The 26,335-nt window shown below is 42.9% G+C and overlaps 1 protein-coding gene across 4 annotated transcripts in view; it reads right to left on the bottom strand.

Annotated features, from left to right (window-relative positions):
- Nucleotides 1–23,282, bottom strand: part of zbtb46 (zinc finger and BTB domain containing 46) — a 101,072-nt gene extending 77,790 nt beyond the window's left edge. For 3 of the 4 annotated variants that reach the window (XM_061698157.1, XM_061698149.1, XM_061698113.1), the window contains exons 1-2: nt 23,146–23,282; nt 17,361–17,459 (exon numbers count right to left, since the gene is read on the bottom strand). The gene's annotated coding sequence lies outside the window, so the exon portion shown is untranslated. Of the gene's footprint in view, nt 1–1,764; nt 2,223–17,360; nt 17,460–23,145 lie in introns of those variants that run through there. The other variant, XM_061698122.1, reaches the window with a different exon arrangement.
- Nucleotides 23,283–26,335: the final 3,053 nt, after the last annotated feature.

Raw genomic sequence — 26,335 nt, 5'->3', positions numbered from 1 at the left:
CACAAAGATAGACAGATAGACAGATAGACAGATAGATAGATAGATAGATAGATAGATAGATAGATAGATAGATAGATAGATAGATAGATGCGCTAACCACTCGTATACTGTGTTCCCACAGTATAAAACCACTTTTGCATTAAGGCGTCGAAAACCAAGCAACGTGGCTGGGGAAAAAAATTCATAAATAAATTGAGAAAAAATATACAGTCTGCGACTGACCCTCACGCATATTAACCAACTTGCTGCCGCAAAAAAAAAAAAAATATATATATATATATATATATAATAATTTTTGCTCCACATACACTCCGCTATATTATTTTTTTATTGAACCACAAACAACATGGTGCGATTGTCAAGGAAAAAGAGAGTTGCCCTGGCAAGGCTATAGCACAAATACAAAGAGAGGAAACAAGCGAGAAATAAAAGGAGAACGTGGATGTTTCAGAGGCTGTTCATTCCGTGAATTTGGCTGCACTCGAGCATTTTGGCGACGGAGACTCTCCACACTTCGCTTTTTCATCCAAAGGTACATATGAAATGATAAATATACAGTAGTTAGGTACTTTTGTAAAATACAATATATCTATAGTTTATACTTCACTGGTAAGGCTTGGCAGGGACCAGCTCAATTTCACTCGTATTTCACTTTTTTGATTGGCTGTTGCACCTGCAACGTTGCGACGCCGTTCGCCTGCGATTCAAATTTCGAAAAGCATCAAAACTAACGGCCGACTACCCACGACAACTAGTTCCCGAATCCAAACTTCCGAGTTTTGGCTGTTATTGCGCCGTGAGAGCTCATCATGCGTGAAAATGATCCCATTTCATTTCATTGGAAAAATGAAAATGATTATTGACTACAAATAAGGTACCTTTGTTCATGTACGCCAGCGATGTATCGCGACAGGGAGAATAATTAAATGCTCTTCCACTAGATGGCAGAAGCGACAATTAACCTGTGTGTCCACCTGTTGCCATTCATACAACAGAAAAATAGCCATTTGTGACCAACCAAAAATATTTCGCACTAAGTACATATGTGACTAAATGGAGATGAGGTCATCATCATGTCAGTTTGACAAATATGTTTGCTGGTGTGCCGTACAAATATGTGCGTCGACTCGATAAAGGCTGGGAAACACTGATGTCAAAAGTGACATTTTATTTCCTGGCAGTCAAGTTTGGTGTGCAGCTGGAGACAGAAGCCCCCCCTTTTGAATGTGAACTGAGGTTAGGCGGAGGAGGCTTCGTGCCCAGGCTGCGCGAGTCTCGCAGACGCCCCCCCCCCCGCTGAGAAGTTTCTATTTGGGGAAGAAGAAGAAGAAAAAAAAAGTCAACTCGGAGAGCGGCGTGTCAACACAAACAAAGCCAGACGAGTGCGCGCCGTGTTCAATTGTGTGACTACGCGTGTCAATGAGTGACAGTTTCCACGAAGCGCCGGACAACCGAACAGGTACTTTCACACCGCTGTCACGGACAGCCCGCGGAGCCCCGGCCACGCGGATAATCATTCCCATTTCTAGTCAGCGGAAATAAACACACGGGCAGAGGTCAGGGATGAAACTAGACACGCCACGGAAACTTCCACAAAAAGAAATCAATCAATCAATAAATGAAATAAAAGGGGCACAGACACGCGGCGCGGTTGAGTCTTCAAACGCCGATTTCCCCAAAAAAAAAAAAAAAAAGAAAGAAAAAGAAAAGAAAAAAAAAAAAAGAAAGAGACGACGGGTCGGAGCAAGCGCAAGTGAGCCGTACCTGTTACCCCATGGGCTCTGCGCTGCGCGGCGGTGTCGGCTCCCTCCGAGTCCAATGTGCTGTGACAGCCCCGAGACACGACACGGAAGGAGGACCGGAGTGGGGTGGTTGGGGGGGTGGGGGATGGCTGGGGTAGGGGGTGGGGGGGGGCTGTCCACTCCGAAGCCTCTGTCCTCTCCCCTCTGCCTGTCTTTCCTGCCAAGTGTATTTCCCCGTGTTTTCTCGCACTCCACAGCCCCGTTTGCTCTCGCTCGCCTCCTTTTTCCGCGTCCTGGTATCAGGAGCCTCCTCGCCCCTCCCCTCTCTTTCTCTCCCCCGTCCCTCCCCCCATTATCCCCCCCCACCTCACCTCTCCCTCGCTCTCACTTGCTCTCCCCCGCACGTCTTCTTCATCTGGACAGAATCACGAGAACGAGACTAGCGACTATCATCATCATCATCATCATCATCAATGATGAAAAACAAATTCACAAAAACTATGAATACTGTAATAATAGTGGAATGTTGTCTCGATGCACTCATAAATTGATTTTTATTTTTTATTTTTATTTTGTTGTTGTTGTTGGCAACAGGTGACGCACACGGTTTGTTGTCCCTTGTGCCATCAAACGGAAGAGCGTTTCATTGTTCTGCCTGTCACTATACATCGCCAGCAGAGATAGGTGAACAAAGATTTATTTGTAAAGAGGTTGGTTTGGAAGCCAAACATTGTTATTGTATAAATAATTTTGCAAATTGATTTATTATTTCCTTCAAACTGGATAATTGTTGTACTTATTTTAATAGTCACATATAACATGTTTCAAAGAGAAGTAACAGGGATGAATATCTAGGGAGTCACTTTTTACCAAAATTGCTTTATGATATTACATCATCATCATCATCATCATAGATGTGGCTGGGTGTGTTATGATGTAAGCAGTAGGGGTCACGTGTGGCATCTGTTGCCATGGGGCTCACGAGTGCCCCATTCCCTCTAGCGGTAACCACAGGAACCACACCACTCGGTGACTGGGGTGATCGTGGGGGGCTGCACAAAGTGACAGTGACAGTTTGACAGGGTTTGCCCGGAAAACACCATCTGGAGTCACGTGATGTGTCACTTTTGGTGGGAAAAGTTTGGGGTAATTCCACTGGTTGGGTTAACACTCACAGAGGGGAACTTTCCCACTGAGAGAGCAAGCAAACATCAAATGTGTTTTTTTTTGTGTGTGCATCCTCAACACGCAAAGTCAAAAAGTACGTGCTACTCCTTGCAATGTCAGCGACTCCCCCACTTCCATCATGTGTTTGTCCTGACGCTGAAGGGTGCGACTTGTGAGTCATAGTTAACAGTTAAACAACACTGATATGTACGGGTCGTTTTCATATAATTTGATCAATAATGGTAAAGGACATCGGGGACAGTGCCTCTGGATTGGCAGACTGGGGTGGTGGTCCCCCTTTTTAAGAAAGGGGACCGGAGGGTGTGTTCCAACTACAGGAACATTCCTCAACCTCCCTGGTAAGGTCTATTCAGGGGTGCTGGAGAGGAGGGTCCGTTGGGAAGTCGAATCTCAGATTCAGGAGGAGCAGTGTGGTTTTCGTCCTGGCCGTGGAACAGTGGACCAGCTCTACACCCTCGGCAGGGTCCTCGAGTGTGCATGGGAGTTCGCCCAACCAGTCTACATGTGTTTTGTTGACTTGGAGAAGGCGTTCGACCGTGTCAGTCGGGGAGTCCTGTGGAGGATGCTTCGGGAGTATGGGGTATCGAACCCCCTGATACGGGCTGTTCGGTCCCTGTACGATCGGAGTCAGAGTTTGGTCCGTATATCCGGCAGTAAGTCGGACTCATTTCCAGTGAGGGGTGGACTCCGCCAAGGCTGCCCTTTGTCGCCGATTCTTTTCTTCACGAGTGAAGGAAAAATGCAACGGGAGATCGACAGGGGGATCGGTGCAGCGTCTGCAGTGATGCAGACTTTGTAGCGGTCCGTTGTGGTAAAGAAGGAGCTAAGCCGAAAGGCGAAGCTCTCAATTTTTGATCTACGTTCCTACCCTCACCTATGGTCAAGAGGTGTGGGTCGTGACCGAAAGAACAAGATCCCGGTTACAAGCGGCCGAAATGAGTTTCCTCCGCAGGGTGTCCGGGCTCTCCCTTAGAGATAGGGTGAGAAGCTCGGTCATTCGGGAGGATCTCAGAGTAGAGTCGCTGCTCCTCCACATCGAGGGGAGCCAGATGAGGTGGCTGGGGCATCTGATTCGGATGCCTCCCAGACGCCTCCCCGGTGAGGTGTTACGGGCGTGTCCCACCGGGAGGAGACCCCGGGGACGACCGAGGACACGCTGGAGAGACTACGTCCTTCGGCTGGCCTGGGAAGGCCTCGGGATCCCCCGGAAGAGCTGGATGAAGTGGCTGGGGAGAGGGAAGTCTGGGCGTCCCTGCTAAAGCTACTGCCCCCGCGACCCGACCCGGATAAGCGGTAGAAAATGGATGGATGGATAGATGGATAATGGTAAAGACACTTTTGGTTTTGTATGGGTAAATGTCTCCCACGCTGAAACAGCCACGCTTCAAGTCATATTTTCAAAACGTTATTGATGGTTAAAATTTTAGGCATTCATATGAAAGGCAATCCTTATTGACAGAGCAAATGGTGGCGACCCATTGAAATACACTTTCTTTTTATAACGATAAAGACAAATGTGGGAAGCTCTTCGTTCCCAAAGTCTGCATTAGTTTTGGTCGATTACAGTTTTCTATCCCAGACAACTGGAACACTCTGCAACAAACTAATAAAACTCACCGTATTCTTCACAATATCATCATTTTGAATTTTTTTAAGGAATACTGTATATGATCGTCGCACTTTCTTTTAGCCTGTTATGAACATTTTATTCACCATATACATATGGAATGCATGGGTGTCAAAATCATTTTTGTCACGGGCCTCATTGTAGTTATGGTTTCCCTCAGAGGGCCGTGTAAAATGTTTACTTGCCCCATCATATGATTACATATACACAAGTTGAGGGAAAATAATTTTTGTAATTAGAAGTCAAGGATAATAGTTTCTCTGTTGTTCAAGTTACTGTAAAAAGGGTGAGGTAACAAAAAAAAAATGCTTTTGCAATAGCTCAACATTTATTACAAATGACAATTGGAAGTTTGAGTCGGGATTTTAGCGAGATTCATGTCAGTTGACGCATTTGATTTGCTTTCGCGGGCCACATAAAACGATGTGACAGGCCAGATCAGGCCCCCAGGCCAAGAGTTTGACACATGTGCTGTAATGTAACGTATTTTGTAAATATGTAACTATTTCACACCGTACAGTTTGTTGCCTATGCATTTGTATTTTCTTTTTATTCTGCTTTGTTTTACTCTGCAGCCAAGTTGGCATTGCAAATGAGACTCAATTCCCTTGAATGGATAACCAAACGGTCAAATAAACACATACATACATACAACTTTTGTTACTGGTCAGTGTTGTTGCTGCCGCATGTAGCGTGTACCTGTGTGAGTAATGAGGAAAGCCAGTCACGGCTTTCTTAGGAATTAAGCGTGTGCTCAGGAATTACTGCAGGTTTGCGGAAGTTGACAAGGTTAATGGGGAAGAAAGTGAGTGTACAGCTTGTGTGTGTGTGCACAGTTGTGTGGCGAGAGAGTGACGTGCGAGTGCGGCCAAGCAGGGCTCCGAGCACGGCCTTTCCCTCAGTCTGTTGGCTGCCGAGGGGCCGGATAACACTGCGATAGACGCATGTCAGGCCATGCGGATTAAGGATGCAGGTCTGTAATGCCCGAGCACGGTTCTCTCCTCTTCCTCGGCGTGAGTGGAGTCTTCTAACACAATCCCTGCCCGAAACAAGCTGCTTTAAGCAAAGCCGCGCTCTCTCACGCCAACGTGGCCCTGAAATCCGCCTGACACGACAAGCGTGACCTCAGCCGCCCTCTGTGACCTCACCCATCCCCACCTCCCTTCATTAGGGACACTTACACATGTATTTCTGTCCCGTGGACACTTATCACAGCGATCCACTCAGGAGTGTGGGGGTAGGGCTAAAAGAGGTTTGTGTGCATACAGGCTCCAGGCTGACATTTTTTCGGGATTTACACGGGTCCTGTGGGTCCTGCGTGACGCTGTGTGCCGGCGATACGAATTTTGAATCGTGGCAAAACTCACAAAAATAGTTCCATTCACACTAACATTCATACAGCCGGACATTTTTGAGTCTTCAATTTACCTACCAGGCATGTTTTTGGAATGTGTGAGGAAACCGGACCACCTGAAAAAAACAACAACATATGGAGGCACGGGGAGAACATGCAAACTACACACAGGAAGGTTAGAGCCCAGATTTGAACCTACGACTTCTGTATTGTGAATCAGATGTGCTAACCGGTTGGTCATCTTGCCACCCTTCTGTATATGCTGTTTTACAACTATATTTATAATTTGGTGAAACCTGGCTAGATTTGCAAAGAGCCTCTGTCGCCAAAATACATGAAATCCTCGTATTTGTGGCTACTGCCTTCTTCTTTGACAATCGCGCCATGTTTTCGTGGTTCAATCAAAAACAACAGTGCAGTTTATTGTATGGCGAGCCTCTAAACCCAATAGGCTACAGGGTCGCAGTTTGGTTGCAGCGTTTAGGTAGATGTTTAGCGCTTAAACGCTTGGTGTGTGCCAAAGAGTCACCGAGTACCCATGAAACCACAGAGAGGGCATGCAGTAAACGCCACACAGGAACACAGGAAGGCGCGTTGAATACTTATCAATTTACTGCGGGGAACAGCTGTGTGCGGCCTGTGCCATCCCAGCCTAGGCTGTACTGAAAGCGGAGCCTGCGGCTGAAAGAACACTATCTCTTCCAGGTGCAGGCGGGGGGGTGGGGGGGGGGGGGGGGGGGGTAGGCGTCACAAAGGAATATTTGGCACAAGGTGGAAGGCGACATTATGTGTGAAGGTGCAGCTTAGTGACACTAAAATCAGCAGCGGGAAAGAGACGAGTCGTCCCTCGGAGAGAAAGCCGAAAAGCAAAGTGTCTGATTCGGAGGCCGTTACGGATCGCGAGGAAGTGAAGAAGGGAAGAAAGGAGGTGGCGTTAAAAAAAAAAAAAAAGGAGTGCTGAAAGAGAGAGTCAAACTTAGAGTGACATCAGGAGAAGCCGAGTGAATGGAGGTTATTGGATTTAGCGGATGTTTGTAATCATACGGAGGCTAAGGGGGAATGTATTTGCTTGCTGCCCACACATTCTGCTTCTGTGTGACAGCGACATACAGCGGGGAAAGGGTGGGGGGGGGGGGCTGTCCTCGTTTCACCTGCTGGACTCCGAGGCTGCTGATGGAAAGAGCGCTGACCGCTCATGCAAGTTCTCTTTTGAGCGTGACGATAAATGATATGAAAACCACTCCGGATCTGGTCTTCAGGTTGTTAAAGGCAATGCAGCCTTTTCCCTGTTTGGTATTTATTACTTCTGTGAATCCCACATCAAACTCACCTCTGCTCTCCTTTTTGCATGTCTACCCTCTTGATCCCGTTCTCCACTTTCCAACCCCCTCCCAATCTCATTTACTCCACTGAAGATGGTAGGAGCAAACTAAAAGTAAGAGAGAGGCGCACAAAACGACCTTCTCCTCCCCGAAGCGAGAACGTCTCCTCGTTGCGGAGGTCACCGTCTCAGTGTAGCCCCACGCTCCGAACGCAACTCCACTTGTTTTAATGATGCTCTGAGCGCAGGGAGAATGGAGGGAAAGAAAGAGAGATCGGCGGAGGTAGAGGAGAGTGGAGGGAGGGTGTCGGAGGATGATGGGAGGATTGGCTATTTTCTTTCCACCGCTGCGTTCACCCCCACCCCCTCTGTTGGCTTCCCTCCCCTTCATGTGTGCAGAAAGTGCGCCTCTCTTTCCACATCCATCTTGAAAGGTTCCTCTAAGCTGTCTAACCTCTCAGCAATATTACATATTGTTGCTCGCCTCAGCCCACACTCCAACCTGGGTTGCTACGCTACAATAACATGACCTCCCGTGTCTGCTCCTCCGCTACATTTCCTCTCTCCTTTCTGCAGGCAGGCAGGCAAGGGGAAAGGGTTAACGCCATCCTTCCACCCCAGCAAACCTCCCCTGTCCCTTTAATGACCTTTTAGGGCCGCTGTTTGATTTGACCCAGCTGACCACGTGAGGTCACGAACCCATTAAGCAACATAGCAAATTACCAGGATCTATCTATCTATCTATCTATCTATCTATCTATCTATCTATCTATCTATCTATCTATCTATCTATCTATCTATCTATCTATCTATCTATCTATCTATCTATCTATCTATCTATCTATCTATCTATCTATCTATCTATCTCCACTCCCTTCCTCTCCTTCGTTATCCTCGCTTCCTCCTTAAACCCTACGCTTATTCCTCGCTTATCTGTGCTGGCCCCCGTCTCTCGGGGGTCGTTGGTTTTTGTCATAATCACCTCGGAGATTGGGGGCCGGTGCCGATGGCAGAGCTGAGCGGATGAGAGCGCAAGGGAAAGAGGACGGGGAGGGCGTTTGGAGCCGACGAAGCGGATCTGGGGGTTGTGACGACGTGTCAGGCTCAGGCCGGGCTAATGTGAGGGGACAGCCTCGGCTTTGCCTTAACCACACCGTGCCAGGCAAAGCGGGCTAGAGAGAATAGATGGATGAAACGCTCTCCTTTTTTTCCGCACCGCCCGCACTGTCTACATTTGGAGGCGCGTGGGGTCCTGATGTCACACCCTGTAGGTGTTTAAGCTGCTTACTCGCAACCAACAAGAAAGCCAGATGAGGCAATCGAAGGCCGGGGGATGCGGGGGGAAGGAAAAGGAGCAGGATTCCAATAAAAGGATGAGAGAGGGAGAATGGGAGAGAGTTTGTGGAAGACAGGGGGTGGGGGTCACGCTGGTAGCAGGTTGAAATGTGTAAGCTTCTCAGTTTGACAGTCTTTCCACAGAGCAAAGCCTTATTTTCTGTGGGGAATATTGTGTAGTGCGGCACGGTGGGTGAGTGGTTAGCACGTCTGCCTGACAGTTCTGATGTTTGGGGTTTAAATCTCAGCTCCAGTGTTCAAGCACTGAGTGTGCATAATTGTGTAGGTTTTCTTTGGGCATTATGGCTTCCTCCTACTTCCCCAAAGCATGCATTATTTGTTCATTGAAGACTAAATTGTGAGTGTGGTGACGCCAAGATCTAAAAAGAAGTCAGAACGTTCTAGGGCATTCTCTATTCGGGCTCCAGTACTCTTGAGCACCTACCGCCGTAGAATGATTTCAATCTTGACTCAAAACCTATTTCTCCACTCTTGCATTTGATTCAACCGCACTCCGTAGGCAACTTGTCTCTTGGCCTACCTCACCCCCTCACACACATCAGGATTTTGGCCTGTTTTACTGCCGCGTATCCAGCCCCTCGCTTGGAGGCTGTTGCCGTGGAGGATTCTGAACGGACCGACTGGGAGAGGTCCTGAGGAGAACCACATCTCCGGAGCTGTGAACCTGTGGCGCTTCAATTCATAAACAGGACTCTTGGCCTTCTGTGACCCCCCCCCCCCCCCCCCCCCCCCCCCGCCCCCCATGTGATCACAGTGAAGATAAGTGTAATAGAAAATGGATGGATGTTGTGTCCTGTCTTCCACGAGAGCGCGACGACAAGTGTTCATTTCACAGAAACAGGCCCGATCAACGGGATGGTAATATGGTGGCAATTCTTTCCTGCCACCCCACTTGCACTACATTACCCACATTTGTACACACTTTGAGAAGGAGAGGTCACCTCAGACGGCGTGGGATGCTTCACACCGGAGAGGGCGATGGATGGAGATTTGATCGAGCTGTCAGGCATGCGTATGGTTTTCTCACTGAGGTGACAGAGGCCGGCGGTGACCAGAGCAGAATTTGAGCCCCTGACGGGTAAGTACAGTGGGGTTGTTAGTGGTAGTTGTGTGAACGCTGAAAGCATTAACTACTTCCACATTTTTCATCCGATTCACGCCATTCCAACTTCAACATATTCCAAAAATTCACGCGGTTTTTGTCCCCCGTTGAAATATTACCCACATCTCCCACAAGTCCACATTTTACACCCATAAATTTCCCATCCATTTCTCCTGAGACATTGAACAAAATGGTTCCACATGATTCCCATGCCACATTTAAAACATTCATCTCATTCAGAATTTCTTCAAAACACATTCATACATTCCCCACATACCCACATTACCCACATGCCACATTTTTCACTCATATTTCACATTTTCACACGTTAAAATACCCACATTTTCCCACAATCCACCATATTCTACCTTATTCCCTCCTGCTTCAACTTTTCTTGACCAATTCAAACCTTTCCAATGACAAAATATTTCCTACATTCCCCAAATTCCACATTTTTCACATTCGTTTCCCACATTTAGACAAATTCTACATGACTCCTTTCTCCTTCAACATTTCTTGACCGAAACTACAAAATATTGTCCACATTCCCCCAATTCCCACGTTACACAAATTCCCGTGTTCACCCTCATTTCACATTTTCCCACTTTGAAATACCCACATTTACCCCACATTAATACATATTCTACATTTTCCCTCCGACTTCCACATTTCTTGTCCGACTCAAACCATTCCAACTACAAAACATTTCCACATTCACCCTATTCCCGCATTACACAAGTTCCAGTTTTCACCCACATTCCACACTTTCTCACTTCAAAATACCCTAATTTTCCCCACATTAAGTCAAATTCAACATGTTTCCCCCCTTCTTCAACATTTCTTGACCAAAACTACAAAATATTGTCCACATTACCCAAATTCCCATGCTCACCCTCATTTCACATTTTCCCACTTTGAAATACCCACATTTTCCCCACATTAAGACATATTCTACATTTCCCCTCCGACTTCCACATTTCTTGACCGACTCAAACCATTCCAACTACAAAACATTTCCACATTCACCCAATTCCCACATGACACAAATTCCAATTTTCGTCCACATTTTCTCACTTCAAAATACCCACATTTTCCCCACATGAAGTCAAATTCAAAAATTTTCCCCCCTTCTTCCACATTTTTTAATCGATTCAAACTGTTTCAACAGCAAATTATTTTCCACATTCCCACATGACGCAAATTCCATATTTGTCCACATTCAAATACCCTCATTTTCCCCACATAGACAATTTTTAGCTTATATCTTCCTAATTCAACATTTCATGACCGATTCAAACCATTCCAACTACAAAATATTTTCCACCTTCCCCCAATTCCCACTTTAGACAAATTCTGGTTTTCACCCATATTTTACACTTTACCACAATAAAATACCCACATTTTTCCTACATGAGGACACATTCTACATTATTCCCTCCTGCTTACACATTTCTTAACCGATTTAAACCATTCTAATTTCAAACTGTTCAGCTCAATTCACTTCATTCCATATCATTAAATATCATTCCACATTATTCCAGATCATTTTATATAATTTAACATCATTCTAAATCATTCAATATGATTCAATACCATTCCACACGATTTCATTCAGCATTTTAGCATTCACACGCAATTTCTCCAGAAATTGCACAGTTTAATGGATAGTAATGTACTTGTTTTGTGGTTTATGTAATTCGACTACCTACACCCACAATGTAAATATCCGTCTGTCAAGTCAGATAAACACTTTAGGGCTGTATTTTCATAGACGGTGCATCTGCAACGGGGGTTTAAATGTCGTTCGGATTCTGATGTTCGTGCAAGCGTAATGCTCACTGCATGTGGCAGACGGGTCTGCGCCAAGCCGGGTGTTCTTTGCATCCTTGATACCTAGCAAAACTATATAAAATCGATTTATTATTGGTAGTAATTGTTTGGGCTGTCTCTCATTTCTGGCTCTCTCAAAAGGTATTTAAAGTACATGTTGAGGCTCGCTAAAAATGGATGGTGGGCCGTAAATGTGACGTTGACAACGTCAACGTCAGTCAGTAAGTTTAATGACAAAGGTTCACAACCTCGGGACTTCATCGAGCCAGATGTGGACACAAGGTTAGCATGGGGGAGGTGCGTGGTGGGGGTGGACACAAGTTAGGTCTTAGTCGTGATCACAAATAACCCACACAGACACAAACACACACAATAAAAAGGTCAGAGGTCAGAGATGTTCTGACAGATTATAACACGCACGTTTGGCATCGTGCGCTCTTTCTCCCTGTAAGCCACTTGTAGTGTTTTGACTTAATTAGTGTCTTTGTTTTTGTTGCGCGTTGGGTCGTTTCTCAAACCCCCCCCCCCCCACCCCCATCCACAGGTCACTGGTTTTGTTTTCCCCCACCCCCACCTGCTCGCCTCGCCAGTTCCTCTAATTTGGTTTAGAAATGTTTGTTTTTTTTTTTCTATACGTGTCTCCCCTCCCTTCAGCTATGCGTTTTGTTTGTGTTCGTGTACGTGTCAACAGCCTGGATGTAAATGTATGAAAACGCAAAACACATAGATGCTTCAGTTGCATGTGTTTTCTTCAAAATGACGATTTAACACTGATGGCCTCGGGGAAACCAAGTGTGACACAAACCCCACATAAAGATGTGGATTGTATGCACACACACACACAAACACGCACCATGACAAAGACTTGCCGACCTGACAAATGTGTTAAATGAGATCTGCAAGTGAGAATACAGTTGTAATACATCTGTGGGAAATGAGATTTTTTTCCAAGATTGTGTGTATGTGCGTGTGTCTGCAAGACAGCGAGACAAATGGTGGAGCTTACAGTAAATGGAGACATTTGTGAAAGCAGCAGACAGACAGACACAAACACAGCAATCAAAGAGGTTGGAGCATTACAGCACGCTGGGGAGCGCGAGGAGGCGAGAGAATGGGAGTGAAGGTGAATAGAAACCCCGATCAATACGCCATCCGGGAGCTGCTTCACGGTTCACGCCGGCTGTGGAACGGACAAAAACCGAGACGGGAAAGGAAGGGAAAAGTGGGTCGGAGGCATGGAGAGCATTGACGCAGAAGGCAGAGGGATGGAGCGGCAAGCGGAGAATGACGTCGCACACTTGCGAGACACGGTGACCTCTCGGCTAGGTTGAGTGCGGCGAGCGTGGGGCAGGGGATGTCAGAGGGGACCTTGTCTTCAGGGGTTATTGATTTGACCAACAACAAACGGGGGGGATGGGAGGCAATATGATGAACAGGGTCAGAAGGGTTAGGGGAGGGTGGGGTCGCGGGTTCAACTGACCGTCCAAGGACAGTTTTGGCTGATAGTACATACAGTGTAAAAAAAAAAAAAAAAAAGTTTGCCCCCTTCTCAAATGCTTTTTTTTTTTTTTTTTTTTTTTTTTTGGGGGGGGGGGAATAGTTTGCCCACTTTGAGACCATCAAACAAAAGTAAATATCAGGAGATTTACCCAAGTAAACATTAAATATTTTTTTTTATAATGTTGAATTTATTTATGAAGGAAAAAATAACTATTCAAATCTACCTGGTCCTGTGTGATAAAGTAAATGCCTCCTAAACCGACTAACTGGTTGAGCCACCCTCAGCAGCAACAATTGAGCATTTTCATTTTCTATAACCTGCAATGAGCGTTTAACATCTCTGTGGAGATACATAGGCCCACTCTTCCTTACACAATTGATTTAATTCAGCAAAAATTGAGGGTTTTCCAGCATAAATGGCCTTTTAAGGCCATGCCACAGCATTTCAATCAAATTCAAGTCCGGATTTTGGCTAGGCCACTTCAAAACCTTTTTTTTTTTTTAAGCCATTCAGAAGTTGTCTTGCTGGTGTGTTTTGGATCGTTGTCCTGCTGCAGAACCCAAAAGTGCCTCAGCTTGAGATCACAAACTGATGGCCGAACATTCTGCTTTTGTATTTTCTGGTAAAGAGCAGAATTCATGGTTCCATCAACCACAGCAAGTCGTCCATGTCCTGACGTGTTAAAGCAACCCCAGACCATCACATTACCACCACCATATTTGACTGGATCACGTTCTTTTTTTGAAATGCTGTGCTGCATTTACACCAGATGTAACGAGACACACACCTTCCAACAAGTATAACTTTCGTCTTGTCAGTCCATTGAATATTCTCCCAAGTCTTGAGAATCATTCAGTTGTTGTTTTTTTGTTTCTTTTTTCCCAAGAGTAAGTTTATGTTCTCTTTGGTCAGCAGTGGGGGTTTTCACATTGCGTAAAGAGTTATAACACCCCAACTACTGACGCTATTCATTAACCGAGCTATGGCAATTTCCATTATGTGTTAGCATTATGCTATTCCTAAGGCAGAGTTGTTTAATTTTTTTTAATTCTCAGGTCATTGAATTGATTGCAAATGCACTGTTCTGCTTGTTTTAGAAGACGTTTCGCCTCTCATGTGAGCAGAAATGGAATGACCAGGTTGAATGAGAATATTCACGGGCAAGATTGTTTTAACTACACGCGTAAATTATCGTTTCCTAAAAAAAAAAAATAATAATAATAATAATCTGAAAAAAAAGAAATAGTGAAAAACAGTTTAGCACTACAGGATGTCCTCGAGTTACGACGTACTCAACCTATGACGTTTCGACTTTACGACGCCCGTGCCTCGTCCGCCATTTTGTCCCCAGTACTATAGTGTTTCTGCTTAGCTAGTGCATAGTGCTTGTCTGTGTTTGTGCGCCGGGAGTATCTTTGCCTTTTTCGCCCTCATTTTTTCACACACTCAGCAGTAATGGTAAGTACAGCATCTTATTTGTTTAATTTGAATGTATTTCAGTTTCTTTATACAAAGTGTTAACCTTTCCTGCTACAGTCACCTGACCGTGGTCGGGAGACGCAGGGGAGACGCCTTCTCCAGGGCCGAGGTTGTCCTCCTCGGGGTTAACTACCTTCTCTCGTTGCACAGCTGAGCTGGGTGGCGGCAACAATAAAGCCAGCCCAGGAACGGAACTCGTTCGGAAATCGAGGACTTCCTGTATAGCTCAACGATTCAGTATTACATAGTGCTCAGTCTTTTCACGTTTTTGCCAACTATCTAAATTATGGGTAATGTATTTAGAAATAAAACAATGATTTCAATTTACAGGGACTTTAAGTTGCATAGCTTTGTGAGTGACGTCTGGAACATGAACAGTTCATCTTCATGTGAGCGTCAGGATGTGAATTTTGGCTTCCTGTAGCTCTTTGCATGCGTTCTCATTTTGTATTTGTGTGTTTGACTGTTCGTACTGTTCAATGAAAGTAACCCAAACTATGAAACCAGTACTCAAACCTTTTGTACTATTGCATGTACAGCATGAGCAACCGTACCCAAACACATGCGAGTCAACATCACCATAAGGTGCCTTTGAGACGTCCCCATTTCGCCCTAAAAAATTGAGATGGTGCATTGAGCTTCACATTTATTATACAGTATTTAGTAGATGTTGTGCTGTAAGCGATGCATATTGGTCAGACGCCCACATTTCTTCTTTTTTTTTTTTTTTTTTTTTTTATAAATTGAAAGCAGCCAATCTACACACAAACAGCAAAACGTGAGCTTGCTGACAGGGTGGACATTTTTGGCTAACGTTAGCATTTTATGAGCACATGGGGACCCTTATTCAGTTAGCAATTTGACAGTGTGCTGCTTAACAAATATAATTCAAATTTCTGAAAGTTTTTATATCAGTTGATTTCACAATGGCTGAGTGGACATGTTCAGCTTGACAACACCCAACTACACACATAATACAAATGAACATTACGAAACAATTGTAAATATTTATTCTGATACTTTTCACAGTCTCTCCATTGAGGAAAGACAAAATGATTATCATAATGTCACAGAAAGCGGTTTCTTAAAGGGACAGTTACCACCTAATGACAGGGTGGACAGCAATTTCAGATCAATATGATCATGAAAAGAGAAAATACATGTTCAAAATGACTTATTTTATCAAATAGTTTTTGTGGACACCAAAACTATGTAAAACATAGTTACTTACTTCACACGCTAGTTAGCAGAGCAGTGTGTGGGATATGCCAAAATTGCATGTCAATTGAAAAACAAAACAAACAAACAAAAAAAAAAACATGGTATAAAATGAAGGAAACACATTTTGAGACACTTACATACTGGCATGTGTGCAAATGTTTGGTCACTTATAATAAAACACTGGAGTTTCATTATTCTGCTACATTTTCATAATAATGATTCAGTAAATCTGATGAGGACAACAAAGGCACTGCAATAATGATAATGACCCACGCAAGATGGCTGAGGTAAAGCTATGTGTGCCTTTCCTTGGCATCCGCACTCCCTCATTCTGCTCACAACCTCATGAACACGGGCACGCGCGCGCACTCGCATACGTGCGCACACACGCTGCTTTTCTTCAGCCTCTTCACAGTCCAGATGGCCTCGCTGCCCCCACACTGGCTCACTCCCCCACATTCGCTCACTCCATGCACCCCTCCCTTCTGCTCCTCTCCCCCTACGGGAACACGGCTTCCATCCACCTCCCCAACCCACAAGCACGACCAGTACAGTCTTCACCTACACGGCAGACACTTTATTAGGTACATCTGGACAATCAGGCAACCAGAGGTGTAGGACGTTCTGCCAACCGCGTTAAGTATTATTGTCTTTTAAAAGGCAGATTTTTTTTTTCCATGTGTACCTAATGTTGTGGCTGGGGTGTTTATAACCCTCCCCCCTATACGGTATATGGCACAGTGAAGTGTGCGTGTCCATCTCAGTCCTTAATCAGTGGTCCTTAAACTGCTGCAGCTTGGGGGTCAACAAAATAACAAGTAATAAATTACTGTCTTGTATTAATTTAAAAAGTACATACATAGAGTAAGGGGACCGGCATATCAATAAAACAAACTTAATGAACCGATCACACCTTTCTCAGCATTGGGCCAATTTAAGGCTGTGATATGATTGGGATGTATCAAAACACATAAATAAAAAAGCTGCATTTTTCAAATTCATTTGTTAAAGTGTGACTTTCTTCCCTCGTTTAACTTTGGCTTTAATATTATGTTGTTACGACTTTATCTTGGGGGAAAACATTACTTACTAACAATGAATGAAATGACTTTTAGTCGCAACAAAATACAGTTTTTCAAGACACCAACTGTTGCTTGTAGCCAATTTTTGCTTTGTTTTGTTTTGTCTTGAGATAGAAGCAAACATTTGAGATGCGAGTTCGCTTCAGACTCCCACAGCTAGATGACGGCAGCACACTTCACAAGCCAGCCATGAACTCACATTGGTTGAATGACAATACACAGTTGTGTGTTTTGTGCTCGTGTTTTCTGCAGGTGCTGTGGAGAGCAAATGTTATTACTGTGTGTTTTTATACAGTACAATACTGTTGAGTGTAATTTTTCTTGTGAAAAAAAATTATTATGGGGTTGGGTTTTTTTTGGGTGGCTGGAACAGATTAATTGCATTTCCATTCATTTCAATGGGGAAAGATGATTTTAGATACGAGCATGGAACAAATAAAATTTGTGTCTCAAGGCGCCACTGTACATATTTGTTCAAGTAAAGATTGCAACTTTTTGTTACAACTGACTCCCCCGATGTCTTTTTCCCAAAGGTCAATGCCACAGACTGCGCTCACCTCCATCGCTGTGCGGTGACTCGGCTGTTGCTAAGCACAGACCGAGATCTGCGGAGGGCCTGTCCTTGCTGAGAACGCGGCGTCAGGACAGTGACATGCCTGCACACACAAATGCACACAAACACACACACACACACACACACATACACACACGTACGACAGTTAATTTGTCTCAATAATTAGCTGACCTGTTGTGCACCAAGATGGTTGTCAAGGCGGAAAGAGGATAAGAGGGAGGCTGATGTGTGACGGCTGTAATGTATGAGGGGCATCGGGGACATAATTCAGGATTTCCTCTCTCACATATACTGCTGAAACTATCTTATTCAGACTACTAAAACTCTCACACACACTGGTGAAATACTTTCACACATTATACTGAAATATGATCATGTAGTGCGCAACAAAATGGGGCGAGTGTGTGTGCGAGACAACGTGGGGTTGAAGGCCAGGAGAGAGACGGGTGTGGTCAACGGTTGTGGTGCTCACAGGAAGTAGCAGGGTAGGGGAAAGGGGAAGTGAACCACCCCCACACTGTTCCTCGCCTCCATCGGGGATGGAACAAACGTGACCTCAGCTCATAGCTCCCGCCACACCTTTTTAACCCCCGGACACACGCACACACGCCAGCGTACGCATGGTCGCTTGCCTCAAGTAAGTAAAAGCTGAAGCGCAGTAAAGCCACATTTTAAGACTTGTGGAAGTGAGTTTCTATTTGGTGAATGCGTAGCTGCCGTAATGAATTCAGCTGGAAATGACATGAGAAAGTGCCAAAAATGAAAGTTACACATTGAGAAGCAATTTGAAAATGGGTCATTGATGAAACACAATTGTGTGTACTATTCTAAAGGATCCTGGTAACGTCTAACATTACATTTACACCAAGTGCCACCTTCAAAAATACTACCACCATCATGACCAACATTAAAATACGGTAGCGTAGTAGGTAGTGCTCATCAAAAATGAGGCTGAGGCTTTACACCTTAAAAGTATTAGTAACAATATTTTAAGGCACTTACATATTAAACACAGTTAACATTAACCCAATTTACACTTGTACTAAAATATTGGAAAATATTTTAAAAAATGCACTGAAATAAGAATTCTTTAAAGCAAAAGTTAAACGTAAGTTGTACCTAAATACATGTTATAAAACAAACATTTGTAAAAGATTACATATCACTCTATTTTTTATTTAAAAGTGAAATACAACTGAACTGTACTTAACAAATGTGTTTTACAGGATTAGAAAAATGCTTAAATCATTGTAACTTTATGCACCGTTCACACTAACACAGTTAACAACAACAGTAACACTGTACTTAAATATATAAAAAAGAAAAAAAACTGAAATAATGATGACTTAAAACATAAGGTATAAATTACCACAATAAACAAAGAGCAAATTAACAGTATCTTACTTAAAAGATAAACACAACTGAAATGTACTTAAAAAATGTACTGGATTAAAAAACAAAATGGATAAATCACTGCAAAATTATGCACAATTTGAACATTTAATTCAGTGATCATTTTGCGTAGCACTAGAGAGAGCCCATGTACCATTACTGATACTTGTAAAATATTTTGAGAATCAGTCTTCTAACATAATTCTCACCAATTTTTGAAAATTGTTATGTTCGTATTGAGAAAGCGTGCGCCTAATTTTGGACATGGAACGTTTTGTCAATATTTAAAAAGAAAGCTATGAAAATAAAACATTGTTCCAATGAATTTTCTGAATTATTAACCCCAAGTTAAAAAAAATAATAACTTTAACTGACTTTTGCATCTTTGGCCAGCATGTGAATCCTATGTAAGAGTGCTCTAAATTCAAAACGAATTGTAATCTATTCATTTTATGTTAAGACAAACATGACAAAAAAACAAAACAAACCAAAAAAAAAAAGCAGTCTGGAAGATGAGTAAAATGCTATGTAACACTTTTAGGAACAAGAATAAATGACACACTTTCAGTTTACATCATTTTGACTTCAACTTTTCATGCAGGATAAATAAAATATTTCCCCTGCAAAATTCGGTTTTCATCCTGAAACAATTGTGACAAGTATTGGTAAAATGGTTACACGTTAAGACATTTCCGAGGACAGCTACACCCATACAATAATATATGAAGGTATTTGTATATTCAAATGTTTTAAAATAATAAGATTTTATGGAGCAATGTAAACCGCTGAAAACATTGGTACAAATTCAAATTCAAAACCAGAACGGAGGAGCCCAGTGGCAACAGTTGTCCACGTTTACTGGTTCGTGTGTGCATTGCGCCTCCTCCTGGTTAACATGTTACTGTCTAACCTTCTTCTTTTCTTTTCTTTTTTTTTTGTTCTTGTGAGCAATGTTCAACCTGAAGTCACATGAATGATAACATACACTGATGCATGGTGAAATATGCAGAGGTGGCAAAAGTACTCACAGTATGCACTTAAGTAAAAGTATAGATACTGTACTTGTGAAAAGAAATATTGGAAATGTAGGCTACTGATCCAACCCCTCTTAAGTACAACGTACAAAAATACAGTCTGTAAAATGTAAATGTAAACTATAAAGTTTTTTTTTTTTTTTTCTGTCAATTACATATATGACAGCAACTGAAAAAAATACACCTTTTTCTCCACAATACCCAGTTTCCCAAGTTCTTTGGCTTGTGCGCACAGGTGAACGGCTTTTTGGGTACTATTTACAGTAGCACCCAGTATTTGCGGTTTTATGTAGAACCAACCATTATGCAATGGTTCTATATACTGTCACACCACATGAGAACCAAATGGTTCTCGAATAACAAACTCTTTATCTTACTAACTTCTATCGACCTATCTAACCTCTAAAGAATTTCATGGCGCTTTAAAGAACTATCACATTTCTAAAGAACCAGTAAGGAAGACATAAAGAATCCCAGTGGTGCGCAATGGTGCTATACGGAACGAGAGGTATAATATAGAACCTCCGAAGCATATTTATGTTTTAGCGTGAATTGCTGCTCTGAATCTGTTGCCGTCATCATTAATGTTCCCTACGTCGTGTTTATTTTAAGTAAGTTGTAGAAAGATGCAGTGTATCCGTTTTAAAACGTAGGGAGTAAAAGTAAGAATTCATCAGAAAAATAAATACTCAAGTAAAGGACAGATACTTTAAAACCGCTTAAACACAGAAACGATGGCACCACTGGAAAATGTTTCATCACAACCCAGACAAGCTTTTTGGGGCGCACACGTTGCCGTCGAGGTGAGTTGCTATTTGATGGGCTGACAAACCTGAGATTGAGCCTGAGACAAAACCATTCGCAGGCCGGTCAGTCCAAGAAAGAACGACTCGGTCGGCTGTGGCCCTCTCACAGCACTTTGTGGGGTCACCAAGTAGAATGTTGAATGCATGCGAGGCCCCGTGGGGGAAGAAAAATCCCACTTTGGACCCATTTCGCATACTATATACAACCCCAATTCCAATGAAGTTGGGACGTTGTGTTGAACATAAATAAAAACAGAATACAATGATTTGCAAATCATGTTCAACCTATATTTAATTGAAAACACTACAAAGACAAAATATTGACTGTTCAAACTGATAAACTTAATTGTTTTTAGCAAATAATCATGAACTTAGAATTTTATGGCTGCAACACGTTCCAAAAAAGCTGGGACAGGTGGCAAAAAAAGACTGAGAAAGTTGAGGAATGCTCATCAAACACCTGTTTGGAACTTCCCACAGGTGTCAGCCATGATTGGGTAGAAAAGGAGCTTCCCTGAATTGCTCAGTCATTCACAAGCAAAGATGGGGCGAGGTTCAGGTGCATAATATCATCAAAAGGTTCAGAGAATCTGGAGAAATCACTGCATGTAAGCGGCAAGGCCGAAAACCAACATTGAATGCCCGTGACCTTTGATCCCTCAGACGGCCCTGCATCAAAAACCGTCATCAATGTGTAAAGGATATCACCACATGGGCTCGGGAGCACTTCAGAAAACCAATGTCAGTAAATACAGTTCGGCGCTACATCCATAAGTGCAACTTGAAACTCTACTATGCAATGCAAAAGCCATTTATCAATAACACCCAGCTTCTCTGGGCCCGAGCTCATCTAAGACGGACTGATGCAAAGTGGAAAAGTGTTCTGCGGTCCGACGAGTCCACATTTCAAATTGTTTTTGGAAATTGTGGACGTCGTGTCCTTCGGGCCAAAGAGGAAAAGAACCATCCGGACTGTTATGGACGCAAAGTTCAAAAGCCAGCATCTGTGATGGTATGGGGCTGTGTTAGTATCAGTGGCATGTGTAACTTACACATCTGTGAAGGCACCATTAATGCTGAAAGGTACATACAGGTTTTGGAGAAAGATATGCTGCCATCCAAGCAACGTCTTTTTCATGACCGCCCCTGCTTATTTCAGCAAGACAATGCCAAACCAAATTCTGCACATGTGTATTCATTAGTGGTTATTACAGCTTAGTGCATTTACAGCGTATGTATAATACTTAAGATTTTTGTCAAGTAGTTTAGAACAGTTATCCTCTACGTGTGCTACCACGAGTGGTAAGTAGGCTACTTCTAGTGGTACGCGAAAGAATCACTGCAAGTACAATTTAGTTGTTTTCATTTCTACTTCAATACATTTGCATTTACTCTGAAAAGACCCCGTAAAGTGAATTTCAGAGATTTGTTCTTAAACGCATATATAATGGCTGAAAACGTGTGGAAAGACTGCAAACTTGTAATACTGAATTTGCGAGATATAGTGTTCAGCTGTTTTTCACAATTTTTGGGGGGCGTGGCTAAAACGGCACGCAGTGACGCACTTGGGTGTCCGGCATGATTCCACATTCATTTTGGAAAAATTGCTACATTACGGCTTGCTTTTTAAGGGGTTATGGCAAATAGTGTACGATTTTTCAGTATCCCACGAGAATGGCTCCACTCTTGCACTGAGCAGCAGCAACATCACATCTCCACTTTCAGAACCAACATAATAGCAATCTTTAGTAAGACAGCAACCTTTAAAAAAGTGTTTACTTCATTCAGATTAATCGTGGGATATGTTTCACAAATTGGACCTTGACATGCACTAAAAAGGGGAACAAACAATCATGATTAATACTATTTATTTCTGAAAGGGAATTATCTTTATTTGTCAAGGTTATAAATAGAAATGCTGTTACTATTTTAGCTGTTACGTTTTGTTTCTCGATATAAAAAAAAATATTATTAATATTTCTAGTTGTGGTCATGTGATGAGGGTGACACCCGTGGAGGACATGGGTGTCAAAACCCTCCCAGTTTTTTGACACCCATACATTTCACACTGCCTCGTTCTCCTTTTAGATAAACAAAAACAAAATAATGATACGGGTCATGTAAAAAGCTATTTTCTGTATATGCTCCGGACTGCTAAATACAGACGATGGTCCGCAAGTGGCCTCCGGGCCATAGTTTGGACTCCCTTGACTAAGGCCTACTATGCTACTGTATTTGAATGTTGGTCATTATGGTGCTACCTGGAGAGCCAAGTATTGTTTTGTGGTGGTACTTGGTGTTAAAAATTTGACAACCACTGGTTGAATCCAAAACTGTGAATGGTCACAGATCAAACTGCACTTTTCTTTTTCTGTTAAATCATTCCCTATTATAAATGGTATTGTAAAATGACTGGCAGAAAGGTCTTGCAACTATTACATTTTGCCCATTGTTAAATCAAAAGTGTCAGTCAGTCCAATCAAAATAACATAAATAACATGAGTATTTTAACTATTCCGAGTCACAGTTTACTCACTCATTAGTCACGTGGAAGAACATCTTCGTGACGGTCGTGGAAATGCTCAGAAGACCAGGAAAGCAGCGGGACAAATCTGAGAACAAAATTAAGAATAAGAACTGAACTGATTGAAAAGGAACACACACATCGGCCACTCCTGCATCAAGGCGTGACCTCGTTTTACGCTGCACTACCAATGGGGATGTACTTCTATACACACACACATGCACACATTGAACGCCTTCCTGTTGGTTTCATTGCTGGTGCTAAATTTTCCACTGACACTGTCATTCAAGGAACTGATGTCAAGAGAATGCACTGAAGCTTCAATGCATTTCGGGTGAGCAATGTTATTCATTTCCATCGAGGGAGTCTAACAGAATTTACAAAAAAAAAATAAAAAAAAAATGCACATCACATTTTGATCATGTCCGCGCTCACATCTTCTGACAGCTGCGGAAAAGCAAGCAAACAAGCCTGCTGATATTCTTAGCTCCGCTCACGTCTTTTGATTGTCCTTCACACACAACGCACACACACACACACTCCTCTTCCCAATACACGCCTCTTGTAGGTCAATATGTGTCTGACAGGCTCCTGGTTTGTAATTGTCCATCAGGCTCATCAGACGTGCGTCAATCATACTTTACCCCAGCTGACATCTTGACAGCTGTCAGTGGTCGTTATGGAAAGTGATGGAAGATATCAAGGTTACTTTCCACGAGAAGAGGACAACCACAACATCCTTCCTGTTTTATAGGGTATCTTTTTTTTTTTAAATGGATGATAAAGGCAAACATTTTTAGATTAAACCTTGCGTGAAGATTATTTCATTGGTACATCAAAACACATATTGTAAATAAAATTTATATTTTTAAGGATAAACATGCAGTTTTCTCCGGGCACTCCTGTTTCCTCCCATTCTCAAAGATATGCGTGATATGTCAATTGGAGACTGTAAATTGCCCGTAGGTGTGATTGTGAGTGCGAATTTGTTTTGTGTGCCCTGCGATTGGCTAGTGACCGGTTCAGGGTGTACCCCGCCTCCCACCCGAAGATAGCTGGGATAGGCTCCACCACACCCACCACCCTAGTGAGGATACGCGGTATAGGAAATGGATGGATGGATGCTGAACATGCAGCGTGCGTTGGAGAATATTGGGAAATCGCTGAAATAAAATCAAGGACTAAAATCAAAATCAATCAATCAAATCAATGAAAATCAAAATCAAGAAGTGAAGAAATTAAGACATGCAGCCCTAGTTTTGATTTTGAAATTCAGCTGTTAAATTGTTACATGTTAAAGTTGGACTAACATCGTATTAGGATTGAAAATACATGGACAAATACAACTTTATTTTTATGAGATTCCAACTTTTTGCCCCTCTTAAAAATACAAATGTGTTAATTGGGACATCAAGTATTTTTTTTCCTCAAGAAAAGGAAACTTTTAAATTCCTATGGCATTAGTATGGGTACACAGTTAGGTTTAGTTGGTTAGGCTTTTTAATGTGTCCTTGGAAAAATGTCTTCCTCGTAAGGGGTTCCCCCCACACACTATTTTCCTTTTCCACTCACATGATTCTTCCTATTCTATCATATTTATCCTATTCTATTCTATCCTTAAAATTCTTATGTTGGTACTGAGTGAATGGTATAAATTCGGTGTACAGAATTTGAGATGACAAAATTAGCCGCTAAAGCTAGCAATCGCGATTAGCATTAGCCCGCTAGCGCCTACAGTTTTTTGTCAAAAAACGTAAATTACCATTCAGCTCACTCATATATCACGTTATATGTACATTACACACCTAACAGTGTCGTAAAAATCACTTACAGACGGTCCTCTGTAGTTTTTCGCAATATTATCACTAGCCCAACCCTGTGTGCATCTGCAATAAATGTCCGTGTGCTACATGGACGGTGGCTAAAACATGGTTCTGGTGGTACTTCGAGGCACAAATTTTGCCTCAACCTATTTTTTAAGTTGACTTAACAGTTATCAGATTTCCCCCCCCCCCCTAGTGGAAACCACTTGAAAATACAACTACGTAACATCAATCAAAGACACTGCTAGAACAAAATCAAAACAATTGCACTTTTATTGAACATATTAAAAAAAACATACAGTAAGCAAAGCAAAGCAAATTTTAAAACAGCATACAGTGCAAAAAAACATCATTTAAAAGTGGAAATGCTCTTGAAAGTATGGGAAAATAGAAGAGTTTTTAACCTGGACTTAAAAACATGCACACTTGGGGCTGACGTCACTTCTGTTGGCAACTTATTCCATTTGTGTGCAGCATAATAGCTAAATTTGCTTCACCATGTTTGCTATGGACTCTGTGCTCGACTACTTGACCTGAGTCTGTCGATCTCAGAGGCCTACTGGGTTTATATACCATTAGCATTTCATTCATGTATTCATGATCTAAACCATCCATCCATTTTCTGAGCCGCTTATCCTCAAAAGGGTCGCGGGAGTGCTGGAGCCTATCCCAGCTGTCATCGGGCAGGAGGCGGGGTACACCCTGAACTGGTTGCCAGCCACTCACAGTCACATTCACACCGGGAAATTTAGAGTAATCAATTAACCTACCACGCATATTTTTTGAATGTGGGAGGAAACCGGAGCACCCGGAGAAAACCCACGCAGGCACAGGGAGAACATGCAAACTCCAAACAGGCGGGGCCGGGGATTGAACCCCGGACCTCAGAACTGTGAGGCATACGCTCTAAGCAGTCGCCCACCGTGCCGCCATGATCTAAACCGTTAGTGATTTTTAGACCAGTAGCAGAAATTTAAAATCTATTTTAAAGCTGACTGGAAGCCAGTGTAAAGACTTTAGAATTGGAGTAATATGCTCTGACCTCTCGTCTGCATAGCTATGATGAATTAAATTGAATTAAAGGTAAATTCTTCAGAACTATGAATTAAAGTTCTGAAGAATTTGACATGAGGGTAGCATATACAGGCTGAACAGGAGGGGTCCAAGAACTGACCCTTGAGGGACCCCATAGGTCATTGCCATTCGATGAGATTGAACACTTCCAATGGTTACAAAATAACTCATTTCATCCAGGTAGGACCTGAACCATTCAAGGACTGTTCCATTTAGTCCTACCCACGTTTCCAACCTGTTCAGCACTATATTATGATCTACCGTATCAAAAGCCGCACTGAAGTCCAACAAGACCAGAATTGACA

The sequence above is a fragment of the Phycodurus eques genome, chromosome 1 (genome assembly GCF_024500275.1).
Source record: "Phycodurus eques isolate BA_2022a chromosome 1, UOR_Pequ_1.1, whole genome shotgun sequence".
NCBI lineage: Eukaryota > Metazoa > Chordata > Actinopteri > Syngnathiformes > Syngnathidae > Phycodurus > Phycodurus eques.
This window is presented reverse-complemented; position numbering and strand designations above follow the sequence as displayed.